The sequence below is a fragment of the Protopterus annectens genome, chromosome 8.part0 (genome assembly GCF_019279795.1).
Source record: "Protopterus annectens isolate FY-2018-M chromosome 8.part0, PAN1.0, whole genome shotgun sequence".
Lineage (NCBI taxonomy): Eukaryota > Metazoa > Chordata > Ceratodontiformes > Protopteridae > Protopterus > Protopterus annectens.
Genome location: NC_056741.1, coordinates 66,903,611 through 66,928,741, shown reverse-complemented (window position 1 = coordinate 66,928,741; position 25,131 = coordinate 66,903,611). Strand labels below are relative to the sequence as shown.

General features: G+C 43.5%; 1 protein-coding gene across 2 annotated transcripts in view; it reads right to left on the bottom strand.

Moving 5' to 3' along the window:
- LOC122808650 (protein mono-ADP-ribosyltransferase TIPARP-like) overlaps positions 1 to 25,131 on the bottom strand; it is a 519,303-nt gene that overhangs the window by 7,136 nt on the left and 487,036 nt on the right. The window lies entirely within an intron of this gene.

The following is a 25,131-nucleotide window of genomic DNA, read 5'->3' as shown; positions in this document are numbered from 1 at the left end:
ATAATCACCACAAGAATTCATACATGGTACTACCATTTAATTAATCTACTTAATAATTTGTCAACTAAATAAACATATTTAAGCCACAGGATCAGGACATGAGGGTAAAGGCAAATGATGCATATGTGATCAACTTTACAGAAATCATCCAACCCAAGCAGCATATACCATTAGACAGAGTCTGGAATAGTCAGCTAAAAGCCAAGCATAACAAAAAAAGAAGTTATGTCTTACCATAACGTTCCATCTGTATTGTTGATCCTTGTTCAGTCATTACGTATGAGTATCGGTTCCGACCTCGGAACCGAGCCGGCCATTTTCCAAGCTCGCATCAGCTACAAACTCTCGAGCTAAACTCTTACCCATAATCCCCATCTCCCTGTTACCTCAGATTGAGTTTGCAAGTCAAAAGAAGGCAGAGGTAGAGGCTACCTGTGGTCAAATGACCTAAAAGAATCAGATGGTGAGATCCACTAGAAGCCACAGGAGAGGGAAGGAGGGAGGGTCGTAATAACTGAACAAGGATCAACAATACAGATGGAACGTTATGGTAAGACATAACTTCTTTATCTGATATTGGTGATCCTCGTTCATTCCTTACATAGGGGACAGAGTCCCTAGCTACCTCTATTCCTGGGAGGCTCTCGTGAAAAGACATTCCTGAGCACCATAGAACCAAAAGATGCTCTTGCCCTGGAGGCCAAATCCAATTTGTAATGATTGATGAAGGTATGAGGCGTAGCCCAAGTTACAGCTGCACAGATGTCATGTAAAGAAGCTCTGGCATGGAAGGCAGCAGAAGTTGCCGCTGACCTTGTCAAATGAGCCTTCATGGCAGTAGGCAACAGAATATTACGTTGTGTATAAATGAAGGTCACACAGTCTTTTAACTATCTAGCTAATGAGACCCTAGCAACAGCAGATCCTAATCTAGGTCCAGAATAGGCCAAAAACAACTGGTCAGATTTACGAGAGGACCTAGTCCTGTTTAAGTAAAAATGGATTTGCCTGTGAATATCTAGGGTATGTAGGCAATACTCTCCTCTGTTTGAATGGTTGGGAAAGAAAACTGGCAATTCAATGGCTTGATTAATGGACATTTCAGAGATCACTTTTGGCTGAAATGAAGGATTAGTTCTCAAAGATACTCTAGCTCTATGAAAAATCAAGTATGGACTCTTGACGCATAAAGCTTAAAGCTCAGAGATATACCTGGCAGAAGTACTGACGACCAAAAACAAGGTTTTCCATGACAAACATTTGAGCTCGCAAGAATAAGCTGGTTCAAAGGGTGGCATTGTCAGAGCTTGTAGAACTAATGATAGATCCCATGGTTGAATAAGTTCTCTAAAAGGTGGCTTCAGATGATTCACACCTCTTATGAAGGTCTTGCACAATTTGTGTGACATAAGAGAGGAGTCTTGGGCACCCTCATGGAAATTAGATATTGCCGCCAAATGAACTCTAATAGTAGAGGCCGATAGACCTGATTGAAAAAGGTCGCCCAGATACTCTAGTATTATCGATACTGGTGCTGAGAAGAGATCTACTTGTTTTTCTTTCAGCTAACAGGTAAATCTTTTCCACTTACTTAGATAAGTAATTCTAGTGGAAGACCTATGAGATGCAATGAGAATGTCACGTACTGGTAAAGAAAGATCATTCTGCCTGGCAATCAAGGGAAGTGGAGTAGCCAAGCTGTGAGCTTTAGGCTGTCCAAGTTGGGATGAATCAGGTTCTGCGGATGTGAGATCAACTCTGGGGTTGGATGGAGACTCCATGATCGATCAAGTAGGTGAGGCCAAAGGAAGGGGAACCAAATCTGATGAGGCCAATATGGTGCAATGAGGATCACCCTGCTCTTTAACTGACGGGCTTTCTTCAGAAACTGGGGAATGAGGGAAAAAGGTGGGAATGCATAAAGAAGACCCGAGGGCCAATCGTGGACTAGAGTGTCCCTGGGTGACTATCCCGGAGGGGGAATCAGGGCGAAGTAGTTGCTGCATTTGTAGTTGGTTGGGGTTGCAAAGAGGTCACAGCAAGGATGGCCCCAGGGGTGAAAGATCTCTGCTGCTATCAAGGGATTCAGGGACCACTCATGAGGTTGTAGAATGCACCTGCTGAGTCTATCTGCTATCACGTTGGAACTCCCGGGAATGTGCATTGCTAGAAGAAAACGGTTGGTAGCCATTGCCCTTTGCAATATCCTCATGGCCTCTCGACAAAGGGGGTAAGATTTGATTCCACCTTGTTTGTTGTTGTACCAGACCAACGCCATGTTGTCTGATTGAATCATAATCATCCCAGACAGCAGCAGGGGATGGAATGTTAGAACATTTATATGCAGTTGGGCCTCCAATTCAGACCAAGTGCCTTGGACTGTCTGTCCCTGACATAGCCCCCCACCCCATCAGGGAGGCATCCGTGGTCACTGTGGCCTTGGGTTGCTGGGGGGAGAAAGGGCAAGACCATTGTGATGGACTGTGTGTCATCCACCAGTTTAAATCCTGTTTGCACCTGTGGGTTACTAGAATCTTGGCTGAAAGAGGATGCTGAAAAGGATACCACTGGGTGAGCAGTAGCCACTGTAGAAGCCTCATATGAAACCTGGCCAGGGGAACAATGGTGATGGAGGCTGCCATGAAACCCAACAGCTGTTGGACAGAGTGAGCTGTGGATTTCTCCCTTGAAAGGATTGGGATCAGTTGTTGCTTTATCCTTAGAATTCTGTGCTCTGGAATGGCAGCTCTGCAGTTCTTTGTATCCAAGATAACCCCTATGAATTCTGTTGACTGAGATGTGGTGAGATTGGATTTTTGCCAGTTTATGGTTATGCCTAGCCTTTGTGGAGTGAGGAGAGAGTATGCCAAGGCTTCTTCCAGTAGATGTCTGGTGGTAGTGGAAATGAGCCAGTCATCTAGGTATGGAAACACCTGGAATCCTTGTAGTCGCAAGTGAGCTGTGACGACTGCCATGCACTTTGTGAACACTCTGGAGGCTGTAGAGTCCGAAGGGCAGTACTCTGAACTGGTAGTGACTGGCTCCCACACGGAAGTGCAGAAATCTTCTTGATGGCCTGTCCACTTTTATGTGGTAGTACGCATCTTGAAGATCTATCGAGCACATCCTATCGTCTTTTTCCAAAAGCGAGAAGACAGACTGTATTGTGACCATCTGGAATTTTTGTACTCTCACAAGATTGTTCAATACATGGAGATCCAAAATTGGTCTCCAGTCCCCGGTTTTCTTTGGCACCAAAAATAGTAGAATCCGGATCCTATCTGGTCTGGAGGGACTATTTGGATGACTCTTTCTTAGCAGCTTTTCTATCTCTAGTGCTGCTTCTTCCCTTTGACTGGGTGGAACGTCGGGAAGATTTTTTGAAGGGACAGGACAAAGATCGAAGGGGAATATGACAACCTCTGGTTATAACCCTTTGTACCCAAGAATCGGTGGTGATGGTTAGCCAGGAAAAAGGGTACAAGGAGAAATGACCCCCAACCACCTCCAGTGGAAAGGAGTTGGGCCACTCTTCAGGAGCACTGGTAGGATTGGCCTGGGAAAGAGTCCCTGGAACCCTGGTTACACGGACCCCTTCTGCTCCAAAAGGAGCATCTTCCTTGTGAGTTTACCCCTCTGTCTCTAGGGGAGAACTCAGCCTGTGTGTCATGGAAAGGACGCTGAGATTTCTTGAACCATATCTTCCCACTCTTTTGGTTTCAGGAGAAAACACGTTGGAGGAAGAATAATGGACAACTATGGGAGAAAGGGTCTTACTGTCCTGTTCACATCTGGCCAGTGTGCTTTTAACTTTGGGTCCAAACAATGAAGAGGCCTCAATGGGAGCGTTATGAAAGGAAGCCTTAAAGAGTTCCGTGAAATTACACAAGCACATCCAGGCTTGTCGTTTCAAGACCACAGCTGAACCCGCCACTCTAGCTGCTCCTTCTGATGAATGGGATATTAGTCGCATAGACAAGTTAGATATAGACTCAATGGTGGCCAGCTGAGAGGCCACTTTGTCACGGACCTCATCAGACACGGCACCAGCCAAGGTCTCAGAGAGCTCGAAAATCAGATCCCTTTGAAGCCTGGTAAACTGTGCCATATAATTCAGGGACCTGATAGTAAATGTCGCTGATTCAAAGGTGCACTTCCCTATCCTGTCCAGGGCCCAGGACTCTTTGTGAGACGCATGGACAGTCTGGCTTTCTTCTTCCACCAGATCCTTTTCTGTTGTGGCCGCCACTACCACAGCATCAACAGGAAGACCTTTAGGCCAATGGGGATCTGTAGCATGAGGGGACAAAATCTTATCTGGCCTCCGGGAAATAGCCTCAACGGTGTCAGGAGCCTTCCACGTATGCTGCATGATGAGCCGGACAAGGTCATCGGCAGATGGAGTAACCCAGGAGGTAGGGGGCCGGGTGTGAAAGGCCTGCAGGAACACAGACTCCTCAGAGGTCAGATTAGAAGGCTACCAGTCACCTCTCTGTTTAAGAATTTCGAGGATATCACCAAAGGATACTTCAGAGGGTGACTGGGGGGATCCTTCCCCCTCATCAAAGTCTGTGTCTTCAGTGAAGGACTCCTCTGTGGAGTCCATGTGCTTCCTCTTACACAAACTTTTCCAGTGGACTTCCTCAGAGGGAAAAGCTGGGGAAGACAGTGGAAAAGGGGTTTCCTGTGAGAATATGTCCTGAGGCCCTTGCACCCAGTGTCTGCTAGGTGAGACTTGTGAAAACAGTGTACCAGAAGAGGGCGGGGGGATAGACAGCACAGTATTGCCAGTAGAAGTCAGAGCCTTCTCCATCAGTTGAAAGGCTGGTCCACCTGAAGAGGGGGTGAGTGTCGAGGACAGGGGTCACCCCTCCCCTAAGTGGCTCAGCCTGCTGACTCAGAGTCCCTGGATAGCTGTGGAACAGCAAATTACGTGCATCACAACTGTCATCCTGGGTCATAGCAAAACTCTCCTGCCAAGAAGGAGAGCCATAAAGGGAACCTCCGAGGGGGAAGACTAAGCTATATCAATGGACTTCAAAGGCAATGAAGGAGGAGAATAAGAAGGGGTCTTTGGAAATGGGTGATCACCTCCCAAGGAAGGATAGGTCCCGGGGGGCGGGATACCTCTGGCCAGAAGCACTTTGTGCTCGGAAAGGCTTCTAGTGGACCTCACGGAGACTGAGGGAGAAACAGACCTGTCCACAGAAGAGACAAGCTCGGTGCCCACCTCACCATTCTGCAACGAGAACAATGGTGCCGAGAGAGACTGGACTACAGGTGTCTGCACTGAAGTAATCATTGGTGCCGAGGTCATGGTCTGAAGTATCGGTGCCGAAGTGGTTGCCACTACCAAAGCTGGAACTGACAAAATTGGAGCCAAAAACTGAGGCATCGGTTCCGAGTAAGTTGTCAGAGCCGACGTGGTCAAGGTCTGCGCCGAATGAACGGTCAGTGCAGATGCAGTAGTCGTAATAGTCTGAACCGAGGAGCCCCTCGGTGCCAATATAGTAAAGGCTACAGGAGAAGACGGAGCCGAGGTCACTGATGGAGCCAAAGGTCTAGGCACCGAAAGCACTGAGGCTGACTGAGTGAGCTCCGAAGCAGAAACTTTAGCCTTTTTAGGTCTTGGTTGGTGGGAGTCCCCAGCCAGGGATGAAGGCAAAGACTTGGCCTTAGTAGGGTCATCCAAAATTTTATTATGGGCTCTAGGAGGGGTTGAAGCCTCCAACCCAGAAATAGCTTCTGAAAAGGGAGATTTGAGAAGTCCCTTCAGCAACAACTTATTTTTCCTTTCCAACAGGGTTCTGTTAGAAAAATGCAGCCTGAGCTGCTATTTGACCATGGGACACCTAGGCCATCAAGGCTTTATCCCTCTATGCCACAGTGCTGATATGCTCCATGACCCCTTTGTAAGCATAATTTGGAAGACTGGATAGGCAATCATGATCTTGATAAGTGGCTCCATCTTTGCAGCCCTGCTAGTCATTTTTATGCCATGCTCTGCAACACTTTCAAGCTGGAGACACACTTCTACTCCCGCTTTGTATTGCTTTCAGCTTGCAATAACTTGCTAAGTCACTTTCTTCCTTCTAATGGTTGTACTTTTCTAAGCTGTTCTGCCATAGGTGTATGCTAGCACAGACCATTAAATGAGGTAGGAACTTCCTATTTCTGCATTCCTAGAGCTAGCACTATGCCTTTATCTTTGCTATACCTGACGGTACATAGTGTCCCCCCACCTTTCCAGGATAGCAAAGTTGTATCTGTAGGCTTATTGACTTCCTGTTTACCCTCCCCAGACTGATAAGGTGGTCTTTCAAAACCTGCCTTTCTCCCATTTCATTCCCAAACCTTTTAAATGTGGAAAACGCTTCTCTGTTATCATGCGTGTTATATTTGTTTTTTACAGTAACATGATAAACTACCTTTCTAACTACAGTTTGTATTTCTACTTGAGTAATGGGAGATGAGTCCCTATCTCCATGCAATGTCAATGTCTCAACAAGTGCCAAACTTGCCTTTGAAGTTGGGAGGCTAACTCCACCCCATATGCATAGATTCATTCTGTTTGGCAGTTAGACAGGATTAAGGCTCCAAGATGATAAAGAAAAGTTGTACAAAATCATACCATAACCAGAAACATCCTTCTCTTCACTGCTGCGGTATTCTTTACTTGAGGGATATCCCTGCCAGAAGGCACCCGACGTCGGCCAGTATACAAAAGTCTTTAGCCACTATGGGGTACGTGGTATGTCTGACGTAGGTCATAAAATGGACGTACATATGTACCATCCTCAGAAATGAATACCCCAGGAGGAAAGGCAGGCTATGGATATGAGTAGTCAATACAGCCAGAAAAGACAAGAGACCAGTGGGGAAGCCGGAAGGGATAGAATACTGCAGCACCGAAGAGAAGGACATCTATAGTTATGTTAAGATTTTACATACATTTTCTATGTCCTTCTGTTCACTTACTGCAGTATTCGTTACTTGAGGGAGAGTCCCAAAGCTCAAGAGGAAAGGAGAAGGAAGGAGCAGAGACCCTCACTATGAAGCCACGTAAAATGGCTTTGACAAAACTGGCTGTAGTTCTGGAGACAGCATCCGGCTTGTAATGTGTGATAAAGGTATGAATAGTAGACCAGGTGGCTGCTTACAGGATGGCACTGTTATCCAATACTTGAAGAATGCCTTTGATGAAGCCATAGCTATAGTAGAATGGACTTTCAGAGGTTCATAGGTTCACAGATTAGTACTAGACTAACTGCCCTTGTGGACCATTTTAAGCTTAGCCAATTACCGTATGCGAGGCTCAAACCTTGCACCTTCTGGCCATGAGGTAAACACCTTAACCATTATGCCAACCTCCCACCACATCAAGATCCTTTCCATGGTGAGTGTAGTGAAAGGAGTTAGTGTTAGAAATCCAAGAAAAGATAGTCTGCTTGGATGCAGGAAGACCCAGAGCCCTGGGGTGAAAATTAATGAAAAGCTGTTCAGATTTTCTGAGTGTTTTTGTCTTGTCCAGGTAACATCTCAGTTGTCTGTGAATATCAAGGGAGTGCAGAATCCTCTCACTGTGATTTTGTGGATAAGGGAAGAAAGTTGGTTGAATAGACTGGTTAAGGGATAGCTCATTAACTACCCTGGGATTGTGGGTAAGGGTTTAGCTCGAGAGTTTGAAGCTGATGCGAGCTTGGAAAATGGGTGGCTCGGTTCCGAGGTTGGAACCGATACCCATGCGTAAGGAATGAATGAGGATTAACGATATCAGATCAACTATTTCAGATCATGGGCCAATAACAACTGAAATAAAAACACAAGGTAATTAAATACAAATAAGACACTGGCGCCTTCCTACCTATTTGTTGAAAATAGGAATCTAAGGAATGGGTAGTGGAGATTATTCAGAAGCTATTTGAGAGGAATAGAAATTTCTTCTGAAAATATAGTAGTGAGTGGGATAAAATTAAGATGGAGTTTAAAAATTGGGAGGAAATAAAAGAAAGGGAGCTATGGTTAAGAAGTAACAATAATTATTTAGAGGGACTGACAAATGTTAAAGTATTGCATAATAGAGGAAATCGTACAGAACAAGAGGATGATCAACTGCAGAATACTAAGCAGGAAATAAGGGATTACCGCAATAATATATACAAATTTAGAAAGACTGCTCTTAAGCAACTGTTTTTTGATGACAACATTAGAGCATAAAAACTTTTAGCACAACTCAGAGAACAGAAAGTAGAAAGGGCTGTCGCCAAGCTTTGGGTGCCTATAACAATGGAAATAAAAGAGATTCTCTAGAGATATTACAAATATTTTGAAAATTCTACGAAAGTCTGCACAAAGCAGAGAAATATGGAAATCAGGAAACGATACAAATGGTGTATTTAATTCTTCCATAAACATTTCCAAGGTGAGACGCAGAGGAGGCTCAATTACTAACGCTTAGGATAGGAGATAAGATAAAACATTGTGATGGATAACCAAAATACAGGAACGTCCGCAGGAATCGATGGTATTCTGTGGAAGTTTTGTAAGTTAGGAGGGAAAAAAACGGAAAAAGATCTGGAAGGTTTTGTTTAACAGTATTTTAAGAGGAGGCAGAGTACCAGCATCCTGGAAGAAGGCGTGGGAACGATAATACCTAAAGAGAGTAAAGATCCTTCGGATCCAGCTTCATACAGGCCCGGTTCAATACTAAACCAAGATTATAAAGCAGTCATGTCTATGATGGCTAAAACAAAGGCAGAAGTCATTTCAAAATTGATATGGATCAACGTGGCTTTGTGGAGGGGAGGCAAACATTTGACAATATTGATAATCCAGAAGGAAGCAGAATTTAAGAAAATACCATTGTTGTTGGTGGGTCTTGATGAAGAGAAAGCATTTGACACAGTAAGCTGGAATTTTATGAGCAGGACAATGGAAGAATTTTCATTTCCTGAAAAATTATAAGGTTGATCTAGAAGGATATATGAGGGATTGGAGATGAAAATTAAAGTGGGTGGGGTCCTTTCTAACAATTTCTGCTTGAACAGAGGAACTACGCAGGGATGCCCTCTTTCCCCTTTGTTATTTGCATTATACTTAGAACCACTGGCAAAGAAAATAAGGAACTCAGAAATTCAAGGATCTGATTAGTATGGTAGTCAAGAAAAGCTGGCACTATTTGCACATGATATTGTCTTATACCTGACAAAACCAGAAAGAGATATTACAGTGTTGTGGAACATTCTGAGACAGTTTCAAATATTTTCGGGATACAAAATTAATGAAGGTGAAACAAAGGCAATTGTGGTAAATTGGTTCAGCAATATCCATATTTATGGGGACATGATAAAATGAAGTATTTATGAGTAGGGATTAAAATGATTCCGGTGTGGCAGCTAAGGATATGTGGGAAGAGACTAAACAGAACAGAATACAAAAAACTAAGAAAATGGAAGCTTTGTTATATGGATATGGATATCAAGATACAAGTATTTAAAATGTTTTTAGTCCCTTTAGTCTTATACACAGGTCAGGCACATTTTTATCAATGAGAGGAGTTGTGGGTAGCAATTAATAAAGAGCTGAAGGACTTTATCTGGGAGGGGAAGAGGGGAAGAGTCAAGTGGGGTAAGCTGATTCTTCCAGTAGAGCAGGTGAGAGTGGGATTATCCCAAATGAAGGGGCATTTCAGGCTCCTATACATAGCACATGCAGAAAGCTATAATTCAAAGTGGAAAGGGATGATGAAACAGAGGGGATGCTTAAGAAACAAGGAGAGACTGGGATTTTGGATTTGGGCCTTTAAGGAGAATAACAATAATCCTACAGAATGTTACATCCATAAGGTAGCAGAAAGTACCCTAAGAACCAAGCCAAAACGGGAATGCAGAAAGGAGATTCTGCGATAGGGATGACTGCAATTAGGGATACAGACAATAAGCAAGAGGGGGCTGGAATTTATAGGAGAAAACTTGCAAAGGAACCAAGGCATTGGGAGGAAATAGAGAGGGAAAGATGACAGAATGGAAAGATGCCAAGAATTTATTTGGACTGCAGGTTAGAGACTGCCTTCCCTATCAAGGATTGATATCAGAGTGCAGGCAAAGAGACAGAAATAGGGGGTTCTAAATGAAATATTAGCACTGGTAGGGTTTTTACTAGAATCTACAACAGAAGCTGCCATTAAAGGAATGATTAGTACAGCATATAAAATACTGCATGGTAACTGTAAGAATCAATCAGAGGAGGTTAGAAATGATTGGAAAGAGACACTGGATAATCAATTCATAAAGAAACAATGGGAGGATATATGTATCTCTCCCAAATATATAATAAAATGTAGAAGATTTATGATTTTTGCTTGGAAATGCTTATATGAATACTTTTATACCCCATGCAGACATCAGACACTTTTCCCTCAGGTATACAGCAAATGTAGGGGGTGTGACACGGAACAAAGAGGTACTTGGGAACATATTTTCTGGGAGTGTGGTGGGTTGGTGGACTTTAAGTATTCCCTGAGGGATGCACTGTCGGAGATGCTGGGTGGGCAGATTGGTGTGATGAGAGAGATGATTTTTCTGAGCTATGATACAGAATCAGAACTCCCTAGACATAGTAAGGCCTTGCTGTATCTAATTATGGTGGCTGCCAAAAAAACAACTACTAGAAAATAGAAACCAACTATACTGGAAGTAGTGAATATAGTAACAGAGATAAAACAACTGGAAATTAAATCTTTAGAAAAGGGTAGGAGCAAAATACAGAGGAAAAATGTGAATTGTTGGACCAATACATACAGGGAAAGAATGAGGTTTAAAAGACGGCAGGACTTAAATGAGTGATGCAATGTTTGACTGAAAATGACTGGGTAGATTATAAGTGATGTATAAGTAATGTACAATTATAAGTGATGTATAATATTTGCAACTGGGGTGTGCCAGTATGGCTTGTGGTGTAAAATGTTTGCAAATGGGATTGTGTCAGTGTGGTTTGTTTTCATTTATATAAAAGTATGATTGCCTATGTCATAAGTGATGGTTAAATAAAGTTTCTTGTTCAAAAAAAAAAAAGAAAGAAAGAAAAGCCCTGTCACTATGCTCAGTATCCTAGAGACTGCTAAGACGTGACCTATGTTTGGCATAAAATACATCCTCCGACCCATTACAGATGGATTTAGTGCACATCAGCAAGTCAGGTGGCATCATAAATTATTTGGTCTAGGATCTAAACCTCTTCTTCAGCATCATCAGAACAGTTTAGAGTGACAGGTATATCTCAAAGAGGATACCGTCGCTGGGAACAGACTCCCCAGCCACATAAAATAAACTTCATTCCTGTCCATTGTCAAGCACAACTTAGCTCTACGGATTAGAAACAAAAAACTTTCCACAAGACTGCTCCTTGTATTACTAATGGACAGAGGCAGCTCCTAAACGTGTTATGCCATGCATGGAGAGTCCTCTTAAATTATCTGTGGTATGATCCCAATTATCCTCATTAGGGTTGATATACAATTATCGACTATTGAATGGGTAAGGCTAATCTATAACCAAATGGGATTGGTTATTTTGAGCAGAAAAAGGGAATTTGGCTAGGCTTAAAAAGGCCCGTAAGGGCAGCTAGCGTAGTACTTACCTATGAACCTATGAACATTTAGACTAGCTACTAAACAGGCAGGGACTATATGTGGAGGTGTCGCAATTTACATCAAAAATAATATACCTCCAAGCTGGACAAACAGTATGATGCACTTCAGCTTTTTCACATTAAATCACCTTATGCAAAATCCCATACCACTTCCTTGAAAGCTGTATGTCCCTCTCTATGATCAAGGAAACTCATAACATGTATTCAAGCTTACTGGAGACACTCACCATCCAAAAAAGTACCATATTCATGGGAGACTTTAATTACCATAATATTAACTAGGAAACTATGTACTCACCATATTGATCATGTGTTGTCTTTTTCCATCCTTCCTCAACTGATGGGTCTAGGATCTGATTTTAGCCACTTTCCAGATTTAGGATTTGTAGCTCAGGCTCTTCCCCTTACCCATAATCCCCTCCAAACCCCATCATTACCTCAGATCAAGTCTGCCCACAATGCAATGATAATCCAATCCAAAAAGTCCATAAATTCAGCAATAGAATGGATAAAAATCAGAAGAAGCAGAAAAGAAATAAGACAAGGCAATCTGCTCTAGGCTTTAACAGTGTACAAATCTGCGTTCTATACACCTGTCATACCAGAAGCCTGTCAGGAAGTCTTCCATACAGTGGAAGAGGGAGGGATGTGGAGGAAGGACAGAAAAAGACAACACAGATGCATAATTACGGTGAACAAAGAACTTTCATATCTGAATCCGAAAGCTGACCTAACCCCAGAAAAAATATCCAGTTTGTAATGATTGACAAAGGTGCAGGCATTAAACCAGGTGGCAGCAGCATAAATATCATCAATTAAAGTCCTTGACAAGACAGCAGAAGAAGTGGATACAGACCTGGCTGAATGCACTTTAGGAGGTTTTGGCAAAGTCAAGCCTATGTCCTTGTAAACTTGAGAGATGTATAGTCAACCACCTTGATAAATTAACTTTTGATGCAGCCAGACCCAATTTTGATTCAGAAAAACATACTAATAATTGGCCTGACTTCCTGACAGGGTTAGTTCTGTGAAGGTAGACCCACATTAGTCTATGCAAATCTAATAAATTAAGGACACATTCCACCATACTGGTGAAATTAGGGAAGAAGACTGGTAAATAAACTATTTGAGTGCTGACTCTAATGCCAACTTAGGCAGAAAGGAGGGATTGGTGCATAACAAAACTCTGTCTTTGTGAAAAATAATACATGAAGGTGGACAAGAGAAAGCTTGGAGTTTGGATACTCTTCTAGCTGAGGTAATAATAACAACCAGAAAAATAACCTTCCATGTGAAAAACTTTAAATCTACTTTGGCTACAGGTTCAAATGGAGACTGAATTAACAGTTGCAGCACTATAGTGAGATCCCAAGGAAGGGTGGGATCTTTGGCAAGTGATCGGAAAAGGAAAGTACCATTGAGAAAGGTTTTCACAATTTAAGACAGGCCAGAGAGGAATGATTCTCACCAATATGAAAACTGGATATCGCAGCTAAGTAAACTTTGATCGTGGAGTAACTGGATCCAGCATTTGAAGGCAGGAAGTCTAACACAGCTGATACAGGGGCTGAAAAGGGGTCCAAATGTCTCTTAAAGGCACAAATGGAAAACTTTTTCCATTTACTTTGATGGATTTTCCTTGCTAAAGCTTTCTGAGAAGATGACAGAATATGTATTACTTGGGAGGAAAGCCTTAACTGCCGACTAATCATTAGAAGTGGAGAAACCAGAGGGCTCAAATGTCCAGATGAGACCTTCCAAATGGAAGTGACAGAAGATGTGGATGAGGGTACAGCACCACCTGTTGAGGCTAGACAGTGGCAATGAGGAAGACCTTGTTTTTCCACTGTAATGCTTTCAGTGGGAATTTCAGAATTAATGGCATCAGTGGATATGCATAAACAAGACCGGGGACCAATTGTGAATCAAGGAGTCTCTCAATAACTCCTCCTCTGGAGGGATCAGGACAAAGAAAGTATAGTTGTGTACCTACCATAAATGTAGATGTTAGAGTGTATTCACTGTTGCAGTCATTACACTTGGGTTATCCTGCTGGCAGGCTACCCGCAGTCGGCCTGAATTCCAAAGTCCTGGTCCGGAGTCGGTTGCTGTGGCCTCTTCCCTGACGTCAGTGTGCCAGGGGTATACAAGATGCAGCTGACGCCATTTTCTTCAGTTTTTCTTGCCCCAGATGTCAGGTGCCCCCAAGAACGTAGGCAATACATATTGCTAAAAAAACATACAGTAAAATAAAAACAATACCTTCATCTACAAGCAAATACACCACATAGGTTGTATAGGATAGAGAAGTATAGATAAGTCCCAGCAAAGAAAGGGGGATGGAGGGTGGGTAACCTGGACTGCAACAGTGAATACACTCGAACATCTACATTTATGGTAGGTACACATCTGTACTATGTTCATCGTGTTTCACTGTTGCAGTCATTACACTTGGGTTGAATCCCAAAGCTGAGGTAGGGTGGCTGGGTCTAAATAGGATTAGGAGTGGCTATGAGGCCCTGCAGAACTGCAGTGACAAAGCCTGCTCTGGATTTAGAGTAAAGAGGCAAGTGATAATGCTTGGTAAAAGCGTGCACTGAACTCCAAGTTGCAGTCTCCAAATTTCCTTGGTTGGTACTCCTCTGAGAAAGGCTGCTGAAGTGGCTGCTGCCCTGGTAGAATGTGGCCTAATATTCTTAAGCACTGACTTGCCATGCTGTGCATAGCAGAAATTAATACAGTGTCCTATCCATTTTGAAATAGTCTGCTTTGAGATAGCCTTTCCTTGTGGTCCTGCAGCATATGCTACAAACAGTTGCTCAGTTTTTCTGAAAACTTTTGTTTTGTCCAAGTAGAAACATAGCTGCCTGTGTATGTCCAAAGAGTGCAGAAGTCTCTCCCCTTTATTCTGGGGATTTGGATAAAATGTTGGCAAATGAATGGCTTGGTTAAGAACTACACTGGATACTACCTTTGGCATAAATGTTGGGTTTGTCCTTAAAGAAACCCTGTCTGGATGAAAAACAATAAAAGGTTCCACTGCCATTAATGCCTGTAACTCTGAGTCTCTTCTTGCTGAAGTTATTGCTAGGAGCAGAGCAGTTTTCCATGATAAGAATTTTATATCAGCTGTATTGGCTGGCTCAAAAGGAGGCAGTGTGAGCTTTTCCAAGACAAAGTTGAGGTCCCATGTAGGTATCGGTGCTCTCCTTGGGGGTCTTAAGATTTTTGCCCCTCTGAGGTACTGTCTTAGCAGTGGATGCAAGAAAATAGGAGGTTCCGTATTGTAATGAGCTGAAATGGCAGAGGCATGGATCTTAATTGAGGAGAAGGATAGGCCTTTGTCCAGCATCTCAGTTAGGTATTGTAAAATCTGAGGAATATTTGGAACAAGTGGTTCATGTCCTTGTGCCTGGTTCCAAGCACAGAATCTCTTCCATTTTTCTGCATAAGATTTCCTGGTGCTGGGCCTCCTGGCTTCCAAAATGACATCCATAACAGCTTTAGAAAGAGGTGTGTTCTGAATGGCAATATTATCTGCCATGCAGCCAGATTTAAGGTTCTGAGTTGGCAGTGCAGGACCTGATTGTTTTGTTGAGTCAGAAGATGAGGAATTTGAGGTAAAGTCCAGGCTGGGCCTTGAGACAAGCTCTTTAGGATTGGGTACCAGTGCTGGCGTGGCCAGTCTGGGGCAATCAGAATACTTTTTGGCTTCTCTTGTCTGACTTTTAGGAGCACCTTGGGAAGAGAGGCAGTGGTGGAAAGGCATAAACTGTTAGGGTTTTCCAGCTGAATGATAGCGCATCCACTTTCCATGCTTGTGAGTGATAAGTCCTTGTGCAGAATCTCTATAGTTGGCAGTTGTGAGGGGAGGCAAAAAGATGTATGTCTGGGCATCCCCATTTCCTTGTTATCATGCTGAAGACCTGTGGATTTAGTTTCCGCTCGTGAGGGTCCATGAGGTTTCTGCTTAGTTTGTCTGCCAGAGTATTTTTCTTTCCTGGCAGGAATTGTGCCTGCAGATGTACTTGATAGGTCAGTGCTGTGTTCCACAAAGTCATGGCTTGCCTGCAGAGGGGGTAGGAATGTGTGCCCCATTGCTTGTTTATGTACCACATAACTGTAGTATTGTCTGTATTTAGTAATAGTTGTCCTTGATGTAGTAGATCCTTGAAGGCTGTCAGGGCATTCTGTACAGCTAGCATCTCTTTTTGATTGATGTGAAGATGCATTTGGTCTGCAGGCCACATGTCCTGAATACATTTTCCTGCCATGTGTGCCCCCCAGGCATAATCCGATGCATCTGTTGTTAGTGTTTGCCTGGCTGTGGGTAAAGTGAAAGGCTACCCGTTGTTGTGGTGACAGGCCAGTGCCCACCATCGAAACTCCTGTTGCAGGCAGGGAATAAGAGTTATTATTGTTTCCAGACTGTGGCAATGTTGTCCAAACACTTTTTAGGTACCATTGTAGCTTCCTTATATGTAGTCTTGCATATGGAATTAGCAGGATGCAGGATGCCATGAAGCCCAAAGCCTGCAGGTTTTTCCTTGCAGGTAGCTGGGTTTTTGTTGCCATCATTTGAAAGTAATGAGTCAGTTGCCTTTGTTTGTCTGGCGTGAGATAAGCCATCTGGGCAGTTGTATTTAAGCTTGCACCCAGGAATATTATCTCTTGAGAGGGCACTAGTTTTGATTTCTTTTCATTTACTGTGTACCCTAGGCAAATTAGTAATCTTTTTACAAATGCCAGATGCTTTAGTAGAATGTCCTTGATCTCTGCTTGAATAAGGCAGTCGCCAGTCATTTTGTGAAGACCCTGGGTGCAGTAGATAAGCCAAAGGGCAGTGCAGAGAATTGGTAATGCATTGAGCCAGCTATGAATCTGAGGGATCTTCTGAAATATTGTCTGATTGGGACATGCAGGTATGTCTCTTTTAGGTCCAAAGTAACTAGCCAAGCCTTCTTGCCCAGCATGGGTAGAATATGCTGCAGTGTCAACATTTTGAATTTTGGAACATCCAGGAAAGTATTTAAAATTGACAGGTCCAGTATTGGTCTCCAGCTGTGTAGGTCTGAAAATACCCTCAGAAGCCGATGCCTGCTCAGCGGCTCCGGACCCATCTGAGGGAATAGTTTCCATAGGCCCAATACCTGGAGTTTCCAGAGGCCTAGTTGTCTCCACGTGGGAGTCGGAAGCGGCCTGTGGCTCTGAGGTAGCGGGTGTCAGGGGCTGTGAAAGCGCCTCACCGAGAACCGACGACTGGCCTAGAAGAGGCTTCGTCATCGGTTTTGGACCTCGGATGCCTGTCCTTTTCTTTGTCTTTGCGGTTTTTATGAATTCCGGTCATCGGTTGTTCTGACGGCATTATGTAGTTAAACCTTCGGCCAAAGTAATGTAAAGCAAAATCAAACCGACGCTTAATAGTGCGTTGGTTGAATCTAGCACAAAACCGACAACTAACAACATTGTGGTCAGGGCCTAGGCAAGGAATACAGTAAGAGTGAAAATCCTTATGAAGTATTTGCTTCCCACAAGAAATACAATTGTTAACTTTTACTGAAATCGGTCTGTAGCAAGAAAAAGTTTCCCCAACGGGGTACTTAGCTTTATTGAAGACTTTGGTTCTGAAATTCAATTTTGAAAATCTCAGTAGTCGGCCGACCGGCACTTGCGAACTGCTTTTGCTTCAGGCACCGTGCAGCAAGAAAGACTGAAGAAAATGGCGTTGGCTGCATCTTATATACCCCTGATGCACTGACGTCAGGGAAGAGGCGGCAGCAACCAACACCAGACCAGGACTTTGGAATTCAGGCCAACTGCAGGTAGCCTGCCAGCAAGATAACCCAAGTGTAATGACTGCAACAGGGAAACATTATGAACATCCTGCTGCATTTGGAATTGATGGGAGAGGCAAAGAGACTGCAGCATGGTTGGCCCCCATTGATGAAAAATCTGTTTTGCCACTGATGGATTGACAGACCACTCATGAGGTAGAAAGATAGACCTGCTCAACCAATTCACTAATATGTTGGACTTCCCCTGTATATGCATAGCTAATGGAAAGCGACTAGAACAGTCACCCATAGTCACACTCTCATTGCTTCTGACACAAGGGTGCATGGTGATTTGTAATCCAACTTCATATAGAAAGAGCAGTAACACAACACATACCTGCACAGGACAAGCATGGATCCTCCATTCGTATTTAAGAATGCTGTACGGAACCAAAGGATGTGTGTTGCTAGATTAAACACCATTGATTCTAACATGCAGGTACAGATAAATAAGTTAGCAAATGATTTTATGCAAAGGGGTTATAATAAGCAAGATGTTAACTAATAAAGCAGTCAGTCATCAACTGTAGAGACGCACTGGACAAAGCTATTTTTTTCTGATGTTAATACTATGCTGCAAATGTTCATTTGAAAGTGCATAAGGCTAGATGTATTATATGCGCACATTTAATCAGAACACCAAAGCTGTAAAGAACATTATTAGAAAGTATTGGCCGATTGCATCTCAGGTACCCAAACTGAAAAATATTTTAGATAATGCTCCACTGAAGAAGTTTGAACTTAAAGGATAAGTTGTGCTATAGGGAACAGCCTAAGATTCCTAATGTTATTGAGAAAAACAGGATAGAAACAGTTAAATGTAGTAAATGTTCCTTTTGTTCATTTATTTGTACTGACACATAAATTAGGCATCCAGTATATGGTAGTGTTATTTGCTTAAGAGCTCACAGATCCTGTGATATGAAAAATCTTATTTATTTAACTAAATGCACAGATTTCGAGGCCTACTATATAGGCAAGACAAATCGTAAGCTGAAAGAAGGATAAGTAGTCATCTTTTGGATATTAATGAAGCTAATTGTGTATGTTGACATGTGATATTAAAAGTTACAAGTTTGACGTACACATCCTGGAGATATAAAGAGCACATCCAATTGTCCTTGTGCAGAAGATGTAGGATGGACTGAACTGTAATCATTTGGAAAGAATAGTTGTGTAGAATCTTACCATAACCATAAATGTCATCCTCTTCCATGTTGCAGTATTCTTACTATGGGATCCTCTGCCTCAGGCGACCCAAACGTCAGCTCCTATACAAAAGCATAAGCCTGGTTGCTGCTGGTGAGAATAGAAGGACATCTCTGACTTCCTAACATACTGACACTACTAAGATCCAGAATTGGTCTCAGATTTCCTGTTTTCTTTGGCATTAAAAAGAAGCAGGGGTAAACTCCAAATCCTACTAGTTAGGGTGGGACCTCCTGGATGACTCTTTTATAGCAGCTTTTGAACCTCTCGAGCTGCATACTCTCTGAGTCAGTGGAACATTGGGGAGTTTCTTGTGACAGGTGGTTGAAGGGAAAAGGGTATGTAGTAGCCTTTGGATATTAAACTTAGCAAGATGCATTTAGCCAAGTTCAACCCATGTTCCCAAGGGTTTCTGGTTCAGGCAGACACTATTGCCCCTGTCCAAGAGGGACACAGATGGAACTCCTGGGACAAATGTCTGGTTACCCATCCAAACATCTATATTGTGCTTACAGAGGGCCAATGAGGGGCTTTGTTTAACATGAATAGGAAGCTTGTTCCAAATGTGGGACAACCTCTGAGACAAATATCTGTCTCCAGCAAGTTCTGTTGATGTCACATCCCAGGTTAAGGTCCTTTAAGCGAGTGACTCATGTGTCATTTGACTTGCGAATGTGCAGCATTTCCATTAAAACTGGGTTAGACATTGCTCTATATGCAAGGCACAGGTCGCCTCTGGGCAGTCTGTATGACACAGAGTAAAGTTACAATGATTTCACTCTGTCTGCAAGACAGAACTTGAAAACCCTGAATTTTCTTTGTAAGGAACCTTTGTGGTCTTTCCAATTGCTGCAGGTGTTAGGAAAGGAACATACCAAAGGGAGCAGAAAGGAACATACCAAAGGGAGCAGAAAGGAACATCCCAAAGGGAGCAGAAAGGAACATACCAAAGGGAGCAGAAAGGAACATAACAAAGGGAGCAGAAAGGAACATACCAAAGGGAGCAGAAAGGAACATCCCAAAGGGAGCAGAAAGGAACTTCCCAAAGGGAGCAGAAAGGAACATCCCAAAGGGAGCAGAAAGGAACATCCCAAAGGGAGCAGAAAGGAGCATACCAAAGGGAGCAGAAAGGAGCATACCAAAGGGAGCAGAAAGGAACATACCAAAGGGAGCAGAAAGGAACTTCCCAAAGGGAGCAGAAAGGAACATCCCAAAGGGAGCAGAAAGGAACATCCCAAAGGGAGCAGAAAGGAGCATACCAAAGGGAGCAGAAAGGAACATCCCAAAGGGAGCAGAAAGGAACATCCCAAAGGGAGCAGAAAGGAACTTCCCAAAGGGAGCAGAAAGGAACTTCCCAAAGGGAGCAGAAAGGAACATACCAAAGGGAGCAGAAAGAAACATACCAAAGGGAGCAGAAAGGAACATACCAAAGGGAGCAGAAAGGAACATACCAAAGGGAGCAGAAAGGAACATACCAAAGGGAGCGTTGTACTCTATTACTGGCCTGATAAGGGAAGAGTACAGGGGGTTATAACCTGTTTTTTTTCCTGGAGGAAAATGCCCTTACTTATGAGATGAGCAATATAAAATGCCCTTTTTACCACTGTGGAGACATGGTGATCGGAGTTAAGGTTGCTGTCAACTTATGTGCCCATATCTCTTACCACTAACTGTATACTTAAAGTATTACTATTGATGTGGCAGTTTGCAGGAACAACACCCTTGCCAAACGGGATTATAATGCATTTTTTTGCATTACGTTTAAGACCATGACTTTGGCACCAGTCATTAGTCTGCATAAAACCTTTTTGTAGAATGTTGACATCGCTAGGGGTTTCAATGATCGCTCCCAGTTTGCAGTCATCAGCAAACTTTGTCAGCCACAGTCCTTGAGTTTTAGCCTATACTTTGAACTAATAGATTCTGAACTGTAGGGGTCCCAGAACTGATCCCTGTGGAACACCACTGGTTATGGGTCTGCTGGAGGAGGTGGAGTCCCTATTATGACAGTATGAATTCTATCAGTGAGGCAGTTTGCAACCTACCTGACAATATATGGGTTGATACCCAGTTGGGTGAGTTTATCAATGATGTCTGAGTGGGGGTTTGGGTCAAATGCCTTGGATAAGTCTAGATAGGCCATATATTTGCCCTCATCTAGGGCTTTGGTGACTGTCTCAAAGAAGTCCACCAAGTTTAACAGGCATGATCTCCCTCTGACAAAGCCAAACTGCGTGGGGTTGAGTGTTTGGTGATGTTCCTATTCTCCTTATTAATAAAGTCCAGGATGATTCGTTCCATGTCCTTGCAGATAAGACTGGTCTGGCTAATGGGTCTGTAGTTCCTGGGGTTCATGGATGCATCCCCTTTGTGCAAACGGACGACAACAGCTGATTTCCATTCTGCTAGGATGAAGTCAGTGCTTCGGATGCGATTGAAAAGCATGCCCAATGCTGATGCTAATTCCTGCCCCACAGAGGCTGTGTTTTTGCCTTGGAAAGGGCATTTAAGACCTGCTCCTTGGAGATACTAGGTGGGGGGGACAGGTATTAGGGATCCTTTGGGCTACATGGGGCAGGGACAGACGAGTGAAGTTTTCACTGAACCTGTCAGCCAGCAGGTTTGCTAGACCCACAAGTTTTGTATATGTAGCTCCTAACTACTAGTACAATGCAAATCTGGGCCTTACCTTTGAGGTTATGGATGTAAGTAAAGAACGCTTTGTAGTTATCATTACTCAGGAAAGCTAATTTGGATTCGCAGTTAGCTTTGGAGGACTTCACTAGGAGTCTTATTTATGTTTGTTTAAGTTGAGGAGGGAGTGCTTCCAGTTTTGAGACTGTTCTTTCCTACTCAGACAGCAGTTTCTTTCTCCTATTATACAGACTATCAATGGCAGTTCCCTGTGCTTTCTCCTGTCAACATGGTGAACTTGGGCATCCTGAAGCAGTGTAGCAACTGCCTCATATACACAGACAACCTTCTCCTATTACCTCCCAACACTATGACTTGTGAGAGATTCACATACATAGCCAAACTGGAAGCCAAGCACTCTCCAGCCAAGACTGGATTAGCCAGTCAAGACGAGAAGGACAACATCTGCACCACACCACATTCAACACATAGCCCTCCAGAACATACACCACCACAACCCTCACACAGTAACACAAAACACACACCTACTTTCACGGAGGCTCTTAATAAAAATCTGCCCAAACAACAGAGACCTCCAAGGCAGAAACGCAAACAACCACCACATCCCAGCACAAACCACGAGACACATAGCTCACATAAACAGTGTGCGACTCAACCAAAGCCCATAAGGCAAAATAACTTACTCAATACACTAGTCACAGGTGACTCAATAGTAAGGCACACTGGTGTCCCACGCACTTGGTTGAATAAGGAAAAAGTTACAGTCAGCTGTCTGTCAGGTGCCTGGATCCGCCACATAACGCACGTACTTAGGTCACTCCACAACAGGTACAAATATGACTCTGTCATTGTCCATGTTGGTGTGAATGACCTGAGACATACCTCCCTGGACTACATGAAAAGAGACATAGAGGAGCTTTCTGATCTTGTAGCCCAGGCAGGTATGACCCTAGCCCTGAGCAGCATCCTACCATCACCTAGAATGATACCACAGTACAAGCAGAAAATGATTGACTTCAGCAATTGGCCAAGTTTCTGGTGTCATTCTAAGAGGATCTAGTATAAGTCTGCCTGGGATGACATGATCGACAGACCTCGATGCTTTGCCAGAGATGGTCTGCACCTGACACCCCATGGATTCCAGTTACTGGCCAAGGCTCTTGCCACCCCTATAGTGCCTTTTTTAGGCAATGTCCTAAAGACAAAATTACTACAATAACAGCTACAAGCAAACGAAATCTGAGTGTTATGCTACTCAACACTAGAAGTCTAAATCTCAAAATGCACTCAGTCTAAGCACTCCTTAAAATGGAGAGCATCGACATCTGTGCAGTGACCGAGACCTGGTTTAACGGACCAGAGAGCACCTCAGCACTACCAGGCTATAACTCATACCACACCTTTCAGCCCCTAAACCTGGACCGAAGCACTAAAGGTGGTGGTTTCTCCATATTCATAAAGGATATGCACACCTCCAGACTAGTAGCCCAACATATCACATCAGAGATACTTCACATACAACTAACATGGGGAAAACTGCAATCTAGGTTGTAGCCTGCTATAGATCCCCCACCATGTCACAAGACTCCCACTCCACATTCCTAAACACACTAGAAAATATTAGGGTACAATCAAATGCCCTTATACTGGGAGACTTTAACTACCCCTCCATTAACTGGGAAAACTACTCATGTACCAACACACTTGCTCAACGTTTTCTGGAATTCATTAATTCCAATGCCCTGGACCAACTCATTCTTAATCCCACTAGGGGTAGAAACATCCTTAACCTGCTCATTACTAACATGGGTGACCATTGCCCTACACCAACAATCAACTCCTCCCTGGTCAGATCTGACCACAAGCTAATCATCATGGACATCCCACATACCACCCTCATACCCCCCAAAGGAAACCACTGTAAAAAAAATTTCCAAAGCCAATTTTGGGCTTCTAAAAACAGAGGTGGCTAATTTCATGACACCCATGCAAATGGAAAATAGGTGCATGACTGCTGAATCATACACCAATGCACTGTATGAACATGTACACAAGTGCATGGAACGGGCCATACCAAACAGAACCAAGATGCTCTCCTCCAAAAAAAGGAAGCCAATCTGGTGGTCCCCCACCATAAACAAACTGTACAACAGAAGGAAAAAACTGTTGCAGAAAAGGGTGAAGTCCCAAGACTGGAAAAACCCCTTTGTTAGCCTCAGCAAAAAACTGAGATCAGTCATCAAATCCTCTAAAACTAGCTATGAAAACAAAATTGCTGCAGATCTAAAGACAACCACAAGGAATTCTACAGTTATGTCAAGAATCTACATGGCAATACTCAGACCTGCTCTGGGTTATAGTACAATGACAATACATATACAGAACCAACTGATATTGCCAACATATTGGCTGACAGGTTCAGTGCAAACTTTACCCCCTTTTCACCCCCTAAAGGGCCTATCACAATACATGAGGAATGCCAAGTCCCTATTATCATGGCTACACAGGTAAAAAATGCTCTGTCCAAAGCCAAGAATACATCTTCCATGGGACCTGATAATATCCCTGACTGTGTTCTACATGAATTACACAGTGAACTGGCACCACACCTGAGCACCCTGTTCAATCACAACCTCATTTCAGGCTTTGTTCCTACCGAATGGTGCACTGCTACGGTCATCCCACTCCACAAAGGGGGAGAAACTACAGACCCTGGGAACTAGTGCCCCATTAGCCTGATGAATCTGATATGTGAGGCTATGGGGTACATCATCATGGACCTTATAAATAAGGACAAAGGGAATCTCCTAACTCTGGACCCCAAGCAGTATGGGTTTGTGAAAGGTAGATCATGCCTTCTCAACCTGTCTGTCACCAGAGCTGCGGATAAGGGCAAGGTAGTTCACACAGCCTATCTAGATCTTGCCAAGGCCTTCAACATCATCCCTCATGCAGGAATCATAGGCAGACTCACTAAACTAGGCATAAACTCCTGTGTAATAAGAAGGGTTGCCAACTGGCTCACTGATAGAACCCACACTGTGAAAGTAGCGGACTCCAAATCTGACTACCAAACAGTTACAAGTGGTATCCCACAGGGATTGGTCCTAGGTCCTCTCCTGTTTAGCATCTACTTCTCTGAATTTCAAGCCAATACAAGGGGACTCTGGCTGACCACGTTCACAGATGATTGCAAACTGGGAGCCATCACTGATTCTCCAACTGATGTAGACATTCTACAAAAAGGCCTCACTGACACCAATGGCTGGTTCCAGAACCATGGCCTTAACTCAATGCAAAAAGTGCATTGTCATTCCTTTTGGGAAAAATTCGGTGTCCATGAATTGCCACATAGGTGGTAGTCCACTAAACACTGAAGATGTCATAAGAGACCTGGGGACACAGGTTGACAGCAAACTCTCCTTTGATAACTCTGTTACCTGATTGTTTCCAGCTCCCTCATAAGAGCAACTAATGGTCTCTACCCGCTACGCTCCCCAACCTGCCCCCTATTCACTCCCACCCCCAGTGGTCCCACCTTTATTACATTCACAAACCCCTCCCATCTTTCCAGTAGCCAACCACAGCATTAACCCAGCACTACCTCCTCCATCTTCCCACTACTATCACACCTCCTCAACTAACATGTACAAGCATACCTTACCTATGCTCATGGCATGCACTCTCCTTGCATATCTTACATCCTACCAAAGCTCCATCATTCCCCCACTCAACCACTACCACTGTACTACTACTCACACCACCACTCATGTCTCACCCTCAC